An 18,399-nucleotide genomic window follows, 5' to 3' on the forward strand; every position below is an offset into this window, starting at 1 on the left:
GAAAACGCCTTCAGCGTCCTCGAAGGCCAACGAGGCCGAAAAACCAACCAAATTACCGCCGCCTGTCGTCATTCAGGACAAGGCACAATGGCCAAGGATCTCAGACATCCTAGTGTAACGCCGGATCCACTACACAAAGGCCAAAAATATCCTGCAGGGAATCAGAGTCCAGGTGCAGGACTCTTCGACCCACCGCGCGCTTACTAAGCTACGTATATACGAGAGAATCATATTAGCTAGGATTAAGGCCATCGTACAGGCCAAACAAATTATGATAAACGAACAGTTCAGTTTCAGAGCCGGCCACTTGTGCGTCAATCAGGTCCACCGCTTAACGGAAGACATATTAAAAGGTTTCGCCGTCGGTAAAGCCACCTCCACAGGGGCCCTATTCTTCGACATAGTGAAAGCATTCGACAAAGTCTGGCACTATGTTTTATTATATAAACTACACTTGCTAGGGTTGCCAGACAGACTCGTTCTCATCATACGGGACTACTTGACGAATCGCACCTTCCGCTACCGAGTCGAAGGTGCCCTGTACTCGTCACACCCCATCAGGGCTGGATTCGCTCAGGGCTCCGCGCTATCCCCGATTCTCTACTGTCTCTTCACCAATGACATACCGAACGTCACACAAAAGGTTAACCTAGCCTTATTCGCGGACGACTCCGCATTATATTCAGCATCGACCTCAATGGAGGTAATCACAAAACGACTCCAATCCGCAGCCAACGCACTAAGCGACTGGTTTAGGAAATGGAGAATCGAGGTAAACCCCGACAAAAGCGTAGCAGTGCACTTCACTAGGAACACCGGCTACATCAAATGGAACCAGGGCAAACCGGGAGACATAAAACTTTTCGGCCAACCGATACCGTGGAAATCGGAAATCAAATATTTAGGAGTCACCCTAGACAGAAAATTAAATTTCAACGCAAGTCCGCAACTGAGCAGCGTTCGTACTAGGAAGACTGTATGTGATATTATGCGGGCGGAGTAAAATGTCCCTTAGAAATAAGACGACACTATACAAAGCCTGCATTCGTCCCATCATGACTTATGCGAGCCCTGTCTTTGCCTGTGTGGCATCAAAGCGTCCCAAATTTACAAAATTCAAGTAATCCAAAATCGATTCCTTCGCATCGCCACGTACTCCCCGTGGTACATTCGTAACATCCTTCACAAAGACTTTGACATCGACTTCATCGCGAAACATATCAAAATACTTTCCACAGCGTATTTCGAGAGAGCAAAACAACACAGCAATCCGTTGATAGCACGAGCTTGCCAATACACCTCCATCAGAGGTAATCTACCTAACAGACTCAGTCGACCTATGCACGTCCTGAACGACAACGACGATAGCTTCACTATCGCAAACGCGCCATTAGTAGGGAAAACCACCATACTACACAACTCACACTCACAGTGTTGGACGAGGACAGCGAGGACACAGACTAGCGACGTCACGGAGGCGGCTGTGACGTCAGTAAATTCTATCAGTGCTTAAATTCATACCCCACCGACTACGTTCTGAGCCGAGGTGCGATCTTATAGGAGACACCGTCAGGACGAACGTCACTCTCGAGCCCAAAAGGGTTTACCTTAAGGCAGAGTTTTAACACTCGCCCCAACGTTCGGTGACGCTGTAAAGGCCAGTAGGGCCAACAGCACTACTCAATCAAGATACAAAAAAAAAGACTGATTCATCATCGCCGAGCATTAAGTTAGGGCATTGAAATTTGTTGAGTAGGATCTTTTTATTGAGTAGACACCCACTAAGGAATTTTGGCAATTCGACCCCTAAGGGGGTGAAATATGGGTTGAACGTTTGTATGGAAGTCCGTCATTTTTTAAGTTAGGAACATGAAATTTTTTTTCAGAGATAGGTACTGATTAAAAATGTGTATTTAAACGTTTCTGCATATTCTACCCCTAAGAGGGTGAAATTTCGTATATAGGTTAGTCTTGAAGCCCGACATTTTTAGGTTAGGAGATTGGCGCGCCAATAATGTTACTGAGGAATTTAAGACCTCAAAAATTATGCAACGGCGCCAGACTAATATTAAGGGTTCTCTATTGTAATGTCATAGCTTACAGTTATCACTGTACTAAAGGAGAAATAGTGTATATTCCACGAGTATCTTTGATACCATCAGAATACCCTTTTAATTTCAAGAGAGTACAGTTCCCGCTTAAAGTATATTTCCCCATAACAATTAATAAAGTATGCGATATGATGTGCCATCATATGCGAGAGGTACAATTCGTACATATATGAGGTCAGCTGTTGGGTTAGTTTTTTGGTCACTAGTTATGGGGTCAACCTCCCGTACGACGCAGTCCTGGGCGTCTCCTGGAAAGTATTACCATTGTTGTCGTCGAGAATTCGAAGAGAACCAACGATCATGCTCTGGGTTGAGAATCATCGTCGATAAGATTTGCGAGATGTCATCTTATTAGACGGAGGGGCTTTGGTTTCATAAACTACCGATGAGCATTGAGCTCGCATTTCCGCGTTGGAAACTCAAACACCAGGTGGTCTGGTACAGGAATTACTTGGACCCCATCCTGGACTGACTTCTGTCTTATATCGGTCCGATAAATTTGGTCTCATAGACTATCGGGCGTCAGCCACTACAGATACAGACGTCGTCCAAGTAGCCAGTATTATAAAATATTCATTCTGGCTATATGGAATTAAGAAATTTTAAGTCAATAGATAATTTACTGTAACTATAAACCCAGTGTTTTGAAAATTAATTTAAATATATAACTTTTGGTAAAAACGTACAACTGTACTGCTAGCTATCATACTGACCTTGCTAATCAATTTTTTTTGTATTTCCTTGTCCCATTTTGACTTATTTCAAGAGATTAAGTTCGACCTATGGTAATCATTTTACAGGAATACGATAGTGACGATAGTGACTCAAACGAGAAAGTAATCTAATATATTATCGAAAATTTTAATAAGTACATAAATTAATTTTGTGTTATATGCTGTCATCCTCCTGCCCTTAGTGTTTTTTTTTTTTTTTTTAATATATCAAATCAAATTAGTCAGTTAATTTATTTTAAAAAATAGTTTATTAATACAAATTATGTTCTTTTAATCTATATAAATTTTATAAAACTTAGTAAAGCATCGCATCGTAACATTCATCGACAACAATACACTTACTATTTTGCATATCATTATGGCGTTGAATAAACCTACTGAGGGCGAGCGAGACAAACAAATAACAATGATTTACGAGTTACGACCCGACTACTCTGGCTGACTCAACCCGTGCATTTTAGCCTTAACGTATTCCATCGATCCAAAAAGGTAAAATCTCAGATATTAATAAATAAATAGCTCAGATATTTAATTAGTATAGTGTTAAAGTTCGATGACCGTCAGACTTTAGATATCTTTTACTACAACTAATATCATAAAGATGTCATTTTTTAATATTCTTTCTTGTTTCATTCAGGCTAATTATTATTTACCCAAAAGAACTTCAAATATATCAGTGGATAGATTGAAACCAGCATACACTTGTATCGAATCAGAGGTCAGCGACCAGTTCAAAATGCAACAGACGCGTACTGATGAATTAGAAAACATCTTGAAACCCGGTCAAGAATCTGCCGAATTAAAAAACAAGAAATTCAAAACAACTAGACGTGGCAGAATTGTACGCCCAGTAGTTAGATTTGCCAACTAGACAAAAGTGCAAATCTAATACGAACTGCAATAATATAAATAAGAAATAATAAGAACAACAGCTGACTTAATTACCTAATATCTAGCGGCGAAGCGCCATACATCACTCGACGACAGCGAATATGATATATATATATAATATCACAGACTGCCGCTAGCACCGGGGGAACCACCGTATTCGTTCTTAACCTGGCGTATCGCATTTACAAAAAATGTATACGCAAATACGACCAGGCGGTACAACAGTTGGCAAAAAGGAACATCGAGCGCCCACAAACAGCACAGCCGGGACAGCCGGGACAACCGGGGTGGGCCAGCCAACCGGGGGTGCCGACGACACAACTAAGCCAACCGCTCCAAGCCACTGCGACACTACCTTATACAAGTAACCCAGTTATTACATGTGCATAATTAAGTTCATAAACTAAGATGAACCACTGATAAATTATCAATTTTTGTTTTATAAACAACTAGCTTCTGCCCGCGACTTCGTCCGCGTAGATTTCGGATTTTTGACAGGATTGCGTATCTCAAACGGAAATCAAAATAACCCATAAATATACATTTTTTTTAAATAAATAGATATAAGAAGATGAATATTTTAAACTGCGAATATTATGAAAACTTTATAACACTATATAGATCATGATCATTTTTTTCTATACATATAATTAAGGAGTAAATCGACTGAATCTGTAGGTGTACATTGAATATTTTTTGAAAATTCAAAGCTTATTATATTTTTATATGTTTAATAGCGGTCGCCCGCGGCTCCGCTCGCGTGGATATCGGTTACCGCTCCAAAAAGCCTACCCAGGAAAGACGCGGTCAGCAAAATGATTCCCAGGTCAATTCACAGACACCGACACTAACATCGACAATGCAGTCATTATCCGCAGGCTGCATAGATTGTCTTTATGTAGATGTTAAAGTTGTTAATGATAAAAATATTTAAATGTAATTAATACTAAGTTTTCACTTCTGCCGGCAGTTCCGGAGTGCAAACCGTTGTTTTAGGATAGATAACTAAAGCGATTATTGTAGAGCTTCTCTATAAACAACATTTGACGTTAAATTATTTTCAGCTAACAAAATATACTGATGGTCGGGAGCCCCGACTCGTGATAGGGTAACGTAAAGTGGCCCATGCGTAAAACATTCTTTTCGTAAATCAAATCCTACTAATTTGAATGTTTAGCCCTGGGATTTTTTTATCGTTAGTGGGAAAGAAATTTTTACTGGAAATTGGAGCCTTTTGAAGGGTATAGGCAAATCAGTTGGAATCATGGGTATTCTTGGTACATGAGCTAATTCACCAGCTGCAGGGTCGGTGATAATAATCTTCGCTACTATTACATTATCTTTTAGCTCCTTTATAAGAAGTCTCGTGCCATTACACATGTTGGGGGGCTTAAATTTCTGAAAAGCATTATCGGCGTGCCAAGTTTTAACGACAGTTCATGAGGTGGTAGCCCAGCGGGGTTCAGAGAATTTAAAAATTCCTGGGGGTAGTGCACTGCGTCCTCGATGTTAGAGACGGTGTCTATGGATCTATAGCACTCAACTTTACCCGGTACTTTCTGCATAATTAAATTGTTTATTTCGTTGACTGTTTCATTCCTGGGAGAAATTATTTTGATAAGGATTAATAGCATGAGTAAGATAAGTGCGTTTAAATGTAGTCCAAAAAAAATTCAAGATTTTTAAATAAAAAAATGGTTGTTGTGCCGCACTCGACGTAGATAGTTATAGTGTGTCGCGGACTTTTTTGTAGATATTTATAAGATCTACAATTAATTTGAACATTTTATGGTTCTATCTTTTATAGTTTAGGCAGCGTACGCAAAATAAGTAACCTTTTTTGGTCGATTTTTTATACCTTGTGTCCGAAAAACCCAAATATTTTACGGAACCCTATTTTTTCCAAAATAAAATTGGAAGCCTATGTTACTCGTGGATAATGTAGCTTTCGAATGGTGACAGATTTTTTTAAATCAGTCCAGTAGTTTTTGAGCCTATTCATTACAAACAAACAAACAAAGTTTTCCTCTTTATAATATTAGTTTAGATAACCCTATACTTAGTAATTCAAGTTTTTTTTTTTTATTAAATAAATAAACATCATTTTCAAATAAAGGGGGAAACTATGTAGATAGCCTATATTACATTATCAAATTCTGTAAATGTACAACGCATCAATATAAAGATATCCATTATTCGCGCAAATCTCGATTTTTACTTATCTCTACACAAGTCTTGTCACCACAAACATGTAATTTGTTTGTAGAACGGATTTCTTTTTCACGGCTTCCAGTAGAGGAGACTGGATGTTATTGTCACGTCAAGAAAAAGCTTTGTTTATTATTCTTTATTTATATGGTTTAATATACCATTTATAATAACACTAGTGGGTCTCCCGCGAAATTTCGCGTTTATTCGAAAGATTTTAGAGAGAGAGAATTCTTATTTTTTTTTTAAATGCTGAGAAAGTCGGAGCTGACGATACATTTTTTCAAGTAGTATACTTACATTTGCTTTACAATATGTTAACAACAATATTGTATATCTTTTTGAACGAAACGGTGACAATTATTGTACAGACACGATCAGGATTAACTAGGATAACACCTAGTTTCCGACTTCGCAAAGTTAATACATCCTTCTTTGGGCACGGTATTCGTTGTTATAATAAGTCTTCACCGTTATTTTTAACTTGGCCTATTAAATAATTAAAAGCTTATGTAAAAAACATGTATAAAGAAGATAAGTCCGTGGTCGAGTAGTGTGTACACCGGTTTTCATGGGTACGCCACTCCGAGGTCCCGGGTTCGATTCCCGGCCGAGTCGATGTAGAAAGAGTTCATTAGTTTTCTATAATGTCTTGGGTCTGAGTGTTTGTGGTACCGTCGTTACTTCTGATTTTCCATAACACAAGTGCTTTAGCTACTTACATTGGGATCAGAGTAATGTATGTGATGTTGTCCAATATTTATTATTTATTATAAATTGAGTAATATATTACTCAATACTATTATATTATATTGATAATAAAGTGTTGACTTAGTAGTGTTAGCGAGTAAGTTAGACTTAAATATTATGCCACATAAAATAATATTAAAGCTTAATAAATTATTAAAGAATTTATTACAATAATAATTTTATATATAATAATGTAAAATAAATAGTTTCGCTTACATTAATTATATGTTATAATAATGTGATATCATTAATGATGACATCCTATGACATATCATTGAAGGCTAGGGCTGCTCGCTAACACTCGGCCATAAGTGTTTGATTTCTAGGCAGAATATGTATACACTTAATTGTCCTTTATTGACATACTCTGTCATTAAAATAGTGGAAAGGAGTAACTACTGAGTTTCTTGCTGGTTATTCACAGAAGATTCTACTATCCGAATCGGTGGTAACTTTCTTGATACAGTATTGAATAGAAAGCATAAGAAAACCAGACAACTAAAAAAAAGATTATTTGATTATTTAAAAAAACTGTAACTAATAGTCCGATAACTTACGTAAGTAATTTCTAAGAAAAGCAGGGCGTGAGCGCCTCGCCTGAATCACCTGCGATGCCATCGGTTGTGCAAGGACAGCGCTTCACCAGGCGGGCCGGACGCCTCAGAGTTACAAGAAGAGCAGACGCAGCATAACGTGAGTCGCTGGACACTCATTGCTTTACCGTGTGATTCCGACACTCCTGGTACTCGCATCGACTAATTGACATATATATATTTTAGAATTATTTATTTTATTGTAATCTTTATTAATCAAAGTTAATTCAATAATTAGTTTTTTTTTAAATCCACCGGCCGTAGTCTTCGTAACTAACTAAAACTTTTTTTATTTATATATTTTTATCATCTTTTAATCGGACGATTATATATTTCGAAGATGTGTTTTTATTGTTAGCAAAAATATGTCCATATTAATTATTCTTTCTTTAAATCAGAACTTTTATATTTATGCTATAGATTTAAAACATTAAAAGAAAAGATACGCAGACGAAAATTCAATATGTAGAATTAAGTTCTATTTACAATATTTATAATATTTCAGAAACTCAGTGTCTTTCATATAAAATATTTTTATTTATTTGGATTTTAGAATGTAAGCAAGTACTTGTAAATCTCAGTCGGTGATTTTTCTATCTATATTTCTTTCATTACTCAAATATTTCGAACCCTATCCTATTAAAAACGAATTCTTAGCTATAATATGGATTGCTAAGTATTTTGGAGATAAGAGATAACTTTATGGAAAAAATATATACCAATTGACTGATGGCTTATACCATTAAATACTAATTGGAATGAAAGACCCATCTTATAACTAAATATTTATATTATTACAAAATTGTTTGTTTGCATTTGTGGTACAAAACCGAAATCATTATAAAATTGCAATTATTACAATTTATGTACAGAAATGAAGTTGAAAAATGCTTTGAGACCACCGGCCGGGAACATCGGTTTTGTGTAATCCATCGAGGAAATTAGAAATATTTAGTATTTTCTGTGATTTTGTTGAGATGCGATTTGTTGAACCTGACTTTGACAAAGTTAAAACGAATATGTTTCTCCCTTTAGTGAGAAACAATGACGAGGACAACTGTCGAAAGTAGTTAAGCCCAGATGATCTTCAACGGCCAGGACCAATTTTGGCGTCTGCCCGTTACAGAATAATTAGAAGGTTATATTTTAAATTCCGCATGAGATAAATATATATTTATTAATTTATAAATATAGCTTCCTTCTCTAGCACGCCTTTAAGTATGTTTTAACTGATTTATTTTAGTAGTTGTAATTGAGATCTGAGCCACCGATGTATATACGAAATCAATATATTTTTATTCTTGAAACTTAAGCCTCGCCATTTAGTTCATTTAGTTTAGTTTTCATGTAGTTTCTATGTGGAAGCGACGGACATCTTTAAATTTGTGTTTCGTTAGCGCCTCGTCAGGCTGATCATGAAGATTGACAATATAATGTTTTTTCTTATCTTACTGGGTCATTGGTGTGCATCTACGATTTTTGTAGAGCAGCCTTTTAATATAAAACCTGTCTTCTATAGCTGTATAAACAAAACAAAATTAAGAGAGAAAAATAAAGGCAAGCTGTTTTTTTTTTAGTAGGTAATTTGGGATAGAAAATATTTAGTTATATATGTTATATACTTGGTGGTAGGGCTTTGTGCAAGCCCGTCTGGGTAGGTACCACCCACTCATCAGATATTCTACCGCCAAATAATAGTACTCTGTATTGTTGTGTTCCGGTTAGAAGGGTGAGTGAGCCAGTGTAATCACAAGGGACATGATATCTTAGTTCCCAAGGTTGGTGGCACATAGGTGATGTAAGGATTGTTTAATATTTCTTACAGCGCCTTTGTCTATGAGCGGTGGTGACCTCTTACCATCAGGTGGCCCATATACTCGTCTGCCAACCAATGCCATAAAAAAAAATCACCAATTGCATATGTCGCAGAATTAAAGATACCATAAATCATCAACCATAAATCATCAACATTACCATTATCGGAAACGTCAAGTAGTACGCTTGAGTAAGGTCGATACGGAAAGTGTCAACTTGACGGAGTTCTTAACATAATTGGACTTGCGACTCATAATATTGGAAACATGCTCGTGCACTTGACTTTGGAAAAGGAGTCCGGGGCGAACGGTCGTCTTCCTGAATCGAACTTACTGATTTTCCATCTATTTTAATCGGCTTGGCTTAAGCACCAGTGCTACGAGACCGAAGTTTTATTTTACACCTTTTTTATGGTATTGTTTGGCGGACGAGCATATTTCATTTGATACCATATCATATAAAGAAAATGAAAAATCGCTATTTGGTGGCGTCCGTCATATCCGATTCCCTATTTGTTTAATCATATTTTTTAATTATTTTTTTTATTTTAGAGGTGGCTAACGAGCAGGAGGCTCACCTGATGGAAAGTGACTACCACCGCCCATGGACATCTGCAACACCGGGGGGCTTGCAGGTGCGTTGCCGGCCTTTCAGGAAAGAGTACGCTCTTTTCTTGAAGGTTCCCAAGTGGTATCGGTTCGGAAAAACCGCCGGCGAAAGCTGGTTCCACAGCGTGGTTGTGCGAGGCAGAAAATGTCTTAAAAATCGCGCTGTTGTGGATTTTCGGACATCTAGGTGGTGTGGGTGATATTTTGAAATTTGGTGAGATGTCCGAAGGTGAAATTCAGCAGCCGGGATTAATCTGAACAATTCATCGGAACATTCCCCGTGATAAATTCTGTAGAAGATGCAGAGCAATCCAACATCTCTACGCAAAGCCAAAGGATCAAGCAGATCGGAAAGGGCTTGATCGTCGATAATTCGAGCCGCTCTACGTTGGATGCGGTCGAATGGAAGGAGCTGGTACTGGGGAGCACCCGCCCAGAGGTGAGAGCAGTACTCCATGTGTGGCCGAATTTGTGCCTTGTAGAGTCTTGGACGATGGGCAGACGTGAAATACTGTCTTGCGTTGATGAGCACACCGAGCTTTTTAGATGCCTATTTGGCTTTGCCTTCCAATTGGCCGCGGAACTGAACGAGGCTTGAAATATCGACGCCAAGTATTCCTATACTAGCTGCGGCGGCTAATGCAATGTTCTCAAATAGTGGAGATACAACAAACGGTGTTTTTTTAGCAGTTAACGCGCAAACTTGCGTCTTTTTGGGGTTGAAATGGACTAGGTTTAGCCGACCCCAGTTCGATACTTTGTTTAACGAAGACTCGATTTCAGACACAAGTTTGTTCCGGTTTTCTTCGACGTTTTCCCGAGAAATATTAGCACAGCCGGTGTATGAGGTGTCTACGGTGCTAGCGTCTGCACAGCAGAGAATGTTACTGATTTGCAACAAGTCATTGATATGAAGAAGAAACAGAGTGGGTGATAGAACGCAGCCTTGTGGAACACCAGCATTGACGAATTTTAGGTCGGAGCATGCACCGTCGACAACGACTTTGATGCTCCGATCTGCCAAGAAACTGGTAATCCAATTGCATAATTTCCCGGGAAGCTCATAGGAAGGAAGCTTCGAAAGAAGCGTTTTGTGCCACACGCGATCGAATGCCTTCGCTATGTCCAGACTGGCTGCTAATGTCTCCCCCTTGCTCTCAACTGCTTCCGCCCATTTATGAGTCAGGTAAAGTAGAAGATCACCGGCTGAGCGACCCCGACGGAATCCGTACTGGCGGTCGCTAATCAGCTGGTACTCCTCTAGGTACCGCAGGAGCTGGCAGTTAATAATGGACTCCATTACCTTGGAGAACAAGGAGGTGATGGCTATAGGCCTTTAATTGGACGGGTCTGAACGGTTGCCCTTTTTAGGGATCGGATGCACCAAGGCAGTCTTCCAGGAGTTCGGGACGACGCCGAATGCATTGCATGGTGCCAACTCGGGAGCACAAGTCCGTAGCACGATTGGAGGGATGCCATCGGGTCCACTCGACTTATGAATATCCAAGGAAAGAAGTGCTTTACGAATTGCACTTTGCCGGAATGTAACCTCCGGCATCGTGGTATCACACCGCGGGATTGTTGGTGTTGACTTTCCTCGGTCATCTAGAGTCGAGTTCGCCGTGATGAGAGAGCCTAAAAGATCAGCTTTCTCCTTCGCGGTATGGGCCAATGACTCACCGTCTCTGTGCAAAGATGGAAAAGAGGGCTGACAGAAATTCTCTAAGACAGCCTTAGCGAGAGACCAGAACGCACGTGTTCCTGAAGGGAGGCGCACCAGTCTCTCGCCAATTCTGCCAATGTACTCCGTCTTCGCCCTAGCAATCACGTTTTTGAAGGACCTAGAGGCAGAGTTATATTCCTTTCTGAATGCGCTGGTATTTACATCACGAGACGCCGATGCGTTAGCCCAGTCTTGGTAGCGTTCCCATTTTCGGCGTGAAGCCGTTTTGCAGAAACGACCAAACCAGGGCTGGGACTTGCCACCGATGGGGACCGCAGAATACGGAATGAACAGTTCTATACCCTGAAGTACCACATCGGCGACAGAGTCAGCAACAACGCTCGGATCATCCGGCGAGAAACAAACCTGCCCCCATGGGTAGGATGCAAAGAAGGACCGCATTCCATCCCAATCTGTTGACTTGTAGTGCCACACTCGGCGGCAGCCCACGAAACGAGGTCGTGAGTACCGCGCCACCGGCACTATACTCCGGACGAGACAGTGGTCCGACGAGCCCAGAGGGGGATCGACGATAACCTGGTAGCCATCCGGATGGGAAGTCAGCACAAGATCCAACAGGGAAGGTATATGATCCTCCACGTCCGGTATTCGCGTTGGCGAGGTGACCAGTTTTGTCAAATCGTATGCTAAAGCGAAGTCGAGAACAGATCTACCCGCATGATCGGTAGTGCGTGATCCAAGCCATTCGGCATGGTGGGCATAAAATCGCCAAGAATTACTATCTCTGCGGATGGGATCTGCTGCAGCACGGAATCTGTAGCCACTTGGACGTGCTCAACCAGTCGATCGGTTTCGGCATTACCGTTATGGGACCTTTAAAGGCACGCGTAGATTCGCGGATGGTCGTCGCAGTCTACACGGAGCCAGATAATCGATAGGTCCTGCCCTTCAAGGCTGCCGAGGCGTCGAGAGCAGATATCATCTCTGACGTAAACGCACACCCCAGCTCGTGGTACAAAGGAATGTTCCAATTTGTACCCAGGGTAAGAAAGAAATGTCGTATCGGCAGGAGAGGATATCTGGGTCTCGGTAAGAAAGAGCAAGGCCGGCTTCGCCGTCTCAAGGTGAAAGTGAACGGCGTTCAAGTTGGAGTTGAGTCCCCTTATGTTGCAGAAGTCCACAGTGTGGGTGGTAGGGGTTGCCTTATGATGCCTGCTCCGCTTGCCCCGAACAGTGGCGAGCGCAAAATTGCCCCTCCCAGAATTCGGAGGGCAGCCTGGGCATCCCTGCTCAGGTGGTGTACGTCCTGAGCATGGATGCCCAGAGAGGGATTCTCCACCGCAGTCGCTGATGGTACCCTCCTGGGGTAATGAAACCAAATTCTGCACAACCATTATGTTTTGAGGGGGAGGGGGATCGGGCCTCCGGGACTCTCACATACCGGACGAAACGCGGTAGCATAGCTACCACTTTACGCCGATTTTGGTGGTACTTCCCCGGGCGTGCCGGCCCATTCGGCTGCAACCCAAAGGTATGCATTGTGGCACTACCACTAGTAAATTCGTACATTGCCACGAGAAAAAAAATGCATGTGCAAATTTCAGCTCAATCGAACATCGGGCAGTGGGTCAAAGGTTAAATTGCAAGATTTGATTACAGACATCGGGACAAGTGAAACTAAATAAAAGTCATGCTGTAATAATAAACAGATTTTAGTTTCACAGACGTCTCATTACATAAATAATACTAAAAGAAACCTTACATTTATTGCCTTTTGTCAGAATCAGAATGACAAAATATTCGACAATATTACAGATTTTTTTTCACATTTTTAAGGATTCTTATTTCAAGAGGCAATGAAAGCTATTTATTAAAATAATTGTCAATTAAAACCCATATCAAGTATAACAAAGTTTAAGAGTAAGTAATTAAAAATAAAAACAAAAAATTAAAATTTACAAAGTTACGAACAACGAAATTGGAATTATTCATTAATTACTTGTTGTTTCATAATTATATACATAGATATATCCAGTAAATATTCAAGATAATGTATAAATGTCTATAAAATGTCTGAAGCAAAGTAACACTTTAATTTTTTAATGCTATTTTGTCGCGGTTTAGAAAACACCTAGACAATTTACTTTTCGATTAATTTAGATCTCAACATAAGACTCGAATCATCCCGGACCCCATTGTATTCACAGCCCCTGCATGCCTAATCAGATAAGGTAATCACTGATGGAAAGTCAGCCCCTTGAAACTTGGAAGTACCAAAAAGAACGTGGCCATACGCAATTATAATATTGAAGAAAACATTATAGATATCACCGAAGAAGAGGCGAAGAAAGATTAAGATTTAAGATCACCTAACGAAGTGTTAGCGTTGAAGAAGATACGTACAACAGCGTCGATCCTCACGAATGGTGTCAGAGAGCAAGACCGAACACAGTGCAATCGACTTCTAGTTAAAGAGGCATTCATGAATCACATCGGAGTCGTAGTCACATTACCGATGTCTGATAGTATCGGAGATGTTATTCAACTTCAATAAATTGATAAGGAAAACTCTTTAAGCTGACATACATCAAATACAGATCCTGTATTGTCATCAATAATGCTAAAATATAGATGATGATGATGCTGCCTGGTGATAAAAACACACAGGCACATTAAAATAATGTAAATGCAAATTATAGACAACGCGTCAATACTATCTAATTATTTTTTTGTCATGCCGTGGAGACCTTCGGAAAGACAACCTGGTCCGGGTTATCTGGGTATTTAGTAGGTTAAATATCCGTCTTTGCCAAGGATTGGAGAGGCTGCGGCATAGTGTCGATTTAATCTATATATATCTTCTTATAGACATTTTTAATTTTGTTGTTTCATAAATTCAAATCATTTGTAAAAAAATAATTGGTAAAGAAGGCATATTATTCGATACAATATTAAATAGATGATAAAAAAGCGTGGTGTTAATGCTTGTTGACTTCCAGGCAGGAGACGTAGCATACATATATCATAGTATTTAACTAACATTACTGTATTTTTAGATGTTGAAAAAGAGTAACTACTGAATTTCTTGCCGGTTCTTCTCGGTAGAATCTACATTCCGAACCGGTGGTAGCTTTACCGAAAATAGTTTGTTAAATGACGCTTGTCAAAAGCCTACTTGAATAAAGTATATTTTGATTTATAATCATAATATATTTCCTCAGCGAAGAAGGTAATCTCTCCCCTCCCCGCACTCCTCCCGAGTGCGTACGGCAGGTCGAGGCCATGTAGGCTGCCGTCTTCATCAGTGCCGTCTGAAACAAAACGAGCGAGGCTCCCATAAGGTGAGAGGCAATATATTAAAATAAAACTCGGGGAAAGTCGAGGTAAATTGTCATCATAACATAAGAGAGCGTCGTTCCGTTTGACGATACGGGGTAAGGTTTGGCATGGTGGTAGTATATATTATAAGTGAGTGGTACCTATCGAACACAAAACCCTACCACCAAGTATTCAGGTAAAAATTTAAAAAAAAAAATTACACATAATAGTTGTACAGCCAGCTCATAATGACGTTATGATATGGGTAGTTTACGTTAATTGTACATCACTGCTTTGCATATAGACGTTAACGGTGTAATTGTATGGAACAACATAAAATACTTAACAAACAAAAGGCCAAAGAAAGTGGTTGGATATAGCTTTATGTTTTAAATTGTAATTACTTCGTTAGTATAATGTATTCTGTAATTCTAAGCATTTAGCGCCGAAACACGAAATTTATTCGTTCCTCCTTTTCAGGTTTTCAGTCGAAGTTTGGTCGCCGGGCGCGCTCTACGCAGTCGTACCACACGCGAATATTTACTTTACTTCGCCATTAACTTCTAAATATTTTATTATATATTTTACTATAATTCGATTCTATAACATATTGTGATATTAAAATTTTAAGGATTCTGTACAAAATAATTCTTATTTTCTTGTCAAATATTTTGTTTCTATAACTTATATATCAGTGTTATTGGCTATGTCGCTGACGGGTAAGGGAATTTACTTTTAATTTAAGTGATTTAAAACAATGCGAGAATATTGTTAAAATCCAAATTAAAAAGTATGACTAAGTATAATAATAATACTATCTTAATTCTTAAGATAAAGTTTTCGTACTAGATGTCATACCAAAATATTCATAAATATATAATCTATATATATGAGATCGTTCATGAAATTTTAAATAACGAAACTAATAATATTATATATTCATAAGGGTTTTCCTCTAAAAAAATACTCAGAGAACCTCTTACTTTAGAACCAGTTTATCACCGCTCTAAGCCATTAAAAATAATTATTGCTAGTATTTGTGTACAAGATCGTATGTTTAAAAGTAGCATAGCAAAGCATTCAATAGAGTTTTTTTTACAGTTTTGTTACTATAATAATCTCATTTACGCATAACGTATCTTTTAAAGCATCAAATCAAATGCAGTAACATGCGCCTTTTTGCAATTTTAAATTAGTAAGGCCTTTGTACAGAAGTATATTGTATGTTTATATATACAGATACATTAAGATATCAAAGAATCAAAAATCAAACGCCGGTTGATTTCTATATTTGGGGTTACATTAAATCCCTAGTTTATGACGTCTCGCGTGTGTCATCCGCGGAAGAAATCAAAATAAGAATTATGAACGCTTCAAATACAATGCGGAATAATTTGACTAGTTCGGTACTTAAGTCACAACTTAGAAAAAGACTTCCCCTATCGCGACTTTGCGTTCGCAATAGGGGAAGTCACTTCGAGCAAGAACTAGGCTAAATTACAAAATATCTTAATTGTAACTTAGCTACTGAACTGTTTATGTATCTAAATTTTATTTTAAATTTGTATTAAGGAAATAAGTTAAGTAAATAAGTAAGTTTTTTTACATTGGTTATTATTTTAAATCAATTTTGTGGGAATTTTAAAGAGCGACCTTCAGTACGAATTCGGTCATGTTCGAATACGAATTTCCACCAGCGTCCTTTCTGATCATTTTATTTCGGTTGCTTTGAAATAAATTCCTAGTTTTTATACATTTTCGGAAAGCTAAATAAACGATTATGTTTTTAAAATAATCTGCAGAACAAGTTTCATAATGTTTTTTTTTGTTTTTCAGGCAAATTTGAGGGAAAAAAATAAAAAATATATTGAAATAATATCATTATAAAATACAACAATTAAAAAAAAATAAAGTTCAACTAGTTGTTGTATTCATATACTTCCTAGTCTTTATTTTTAAATATTTTGTTAACTAAATATAATATTGTCAAATATTTTAGCTACTACAATTAATAATAGAATTTTCAAGCATCACTGAATATTCATGCGCTTGATTAGTGTTTATAAAATCTCTCATTATCTCGTACTCGGCGGAGAATTAAATCATCGTGAGGAATCTCGCATGTGCCGGATGAGAATATTCCATATGTGGATCCAATAAGTCGCATCGGAGTACCTTGGTAAAATAAGATTCAAATCTTCTCCTCAAAGGAGAGCCCAACGATGACATTTATAGGTAGTTATTTTGTATAGACATGAAGTCAAGCGAATATTGCTTTTGATAATAAAATGTTATCAAAACATAATTTCAAAATGATATCCACATTTCGTACGTAGAACTGATGTTTATTTAGCTTAAAATAGATAGAATGTGTATTCATTATATTAACACACTTGTAAAAGTTAGCAAGACAATTCTTGTTCAGGTTGTATCAATACAAGGTTGTTGCGATCATTTCTTGTAAATTGCTTTGTCACGTACAACATCTTTGAAAAACGTCTTTGTGACACTAAGTTGCTAATAATAACTACCATTCCTTTGAAAAAGTTAAAATTTTAATATTATTGTTTCGACACAAGTCTTAAAGAAAATGTTATAATACGTATTTATTTCGGATATTGAAAATTGAAAACAATTATTATAAGGTTTGCCAAAAAAACATGAACATGTTTGACAATAAATAGTGTACACGTAAATATACGGAAAAATCTTACAAATTAATTTTATCTACATCCATACAAATTCTATTTGTAATGCTTCGAAGCAATTGTAAAAATCTTGAGATCTGTGCTATAAAGAACACAGTTTTTTTAATATAATAAACAGTTCATTAAATATTGTTCCTGTTGTTCTATACTGATTTCCTATCAGTTGTCATCTATAGACGTTTGGCACTGTTAGATTTACATACTAAAATATTTGATCTAGATGTTGTGTCGTCTCTTGTGGCTGTAATTACAATAGGTCACTGACCCTTCTTATCAGATTATTAATATTACGTATAAATAGGATAATTAATATTATCTATCCAGACGTGCGAAATCATAAAATAAAAAGTGTAACTTTAAAATCTTCTCATAAACCTACGCAAAGAAAACAAGTAACTATCATTAAGCTTTTGATTTGGCCAATTCTATGGTAATCTTTGCTATGTCAATGTTTCATAATAATGATGATCTTGTGTAAGTACGGCGCACCTAGTCGCAGACAATATAGACTGATGTGTTTGTCTTTTAATGGATCGCTTACAGCGGAATGAATTTCTTCGCTTAGGATAATAGATAAATTATATTTCCTTTATTTTACAATACAAATAAGTATAATTAATATTATTATTAATTATTACAACGGCTGAGGATACATCGATCTTAACTGCGACTGAGTTTATACGCGTTTAATTTTCATGAGAGACGTCTATTTCCGTATCTTGCACAATTGCGAAATTTTCAATATTTTTCTTTTTTTCTTCAGCTTCTCTTTTTTCCTCTCCTTCCATATTTCGGGATTGTTTGCTTTTAAGCGTTCTCTATAATTTCGCTGTCGTTCAGATGGTGTTAATTATTCAATTATCAAATCATATTTCATAAAACAAACAATCTATTTTTTGAATATAACGACAAATACTTACTTGTTTATTTAAAACAAATAACATAATTGAATTACTTGCTAATACATACATCTACTTAA

General features: G+C 37.8%; 1 long non-coding RNA gene across 1 annotated transcript in view; it reads left to right on the forward strand.

The window, feature by feature from the left end:
- Positions 1 to 14,636, forward strand: part of LOC135193581 (uncharacterized) — a 28,986-nt gene extending 14,350 nt beyond the window's left edge. Inside the window, exons 2-3 of the long non-coding RNA XR_010309307.1 lie at positions 7,276 to 7,387; positions 14,616 to 14,636. This is a non-coding gene — a long non-coding RNA (uncharacterized LOC135193581). The remainder of the gene's footprint in view (positions 1 to 7,275; positions 7,388 to 14,615) is intronic.
- Positions 14,637 to 18,399: the final 3,763 nt, after the last annotated feature.

This window comes from Vanessa tameamea, chromosome 13 (assembly GCF_037043105.1).
Source record: "Vanessa tameamea isolate UH-Manoa-2023 chromosome 13, ilVanTame1 primary haplotype, whole genome shotgun sequence".
Taxonomy (NCBI): Eukaryota; Metazoa; Arthropoda; class Insecta; order Lepidoptera; family Nymphalidae; genus Vanessa; species Vanessa tameamea.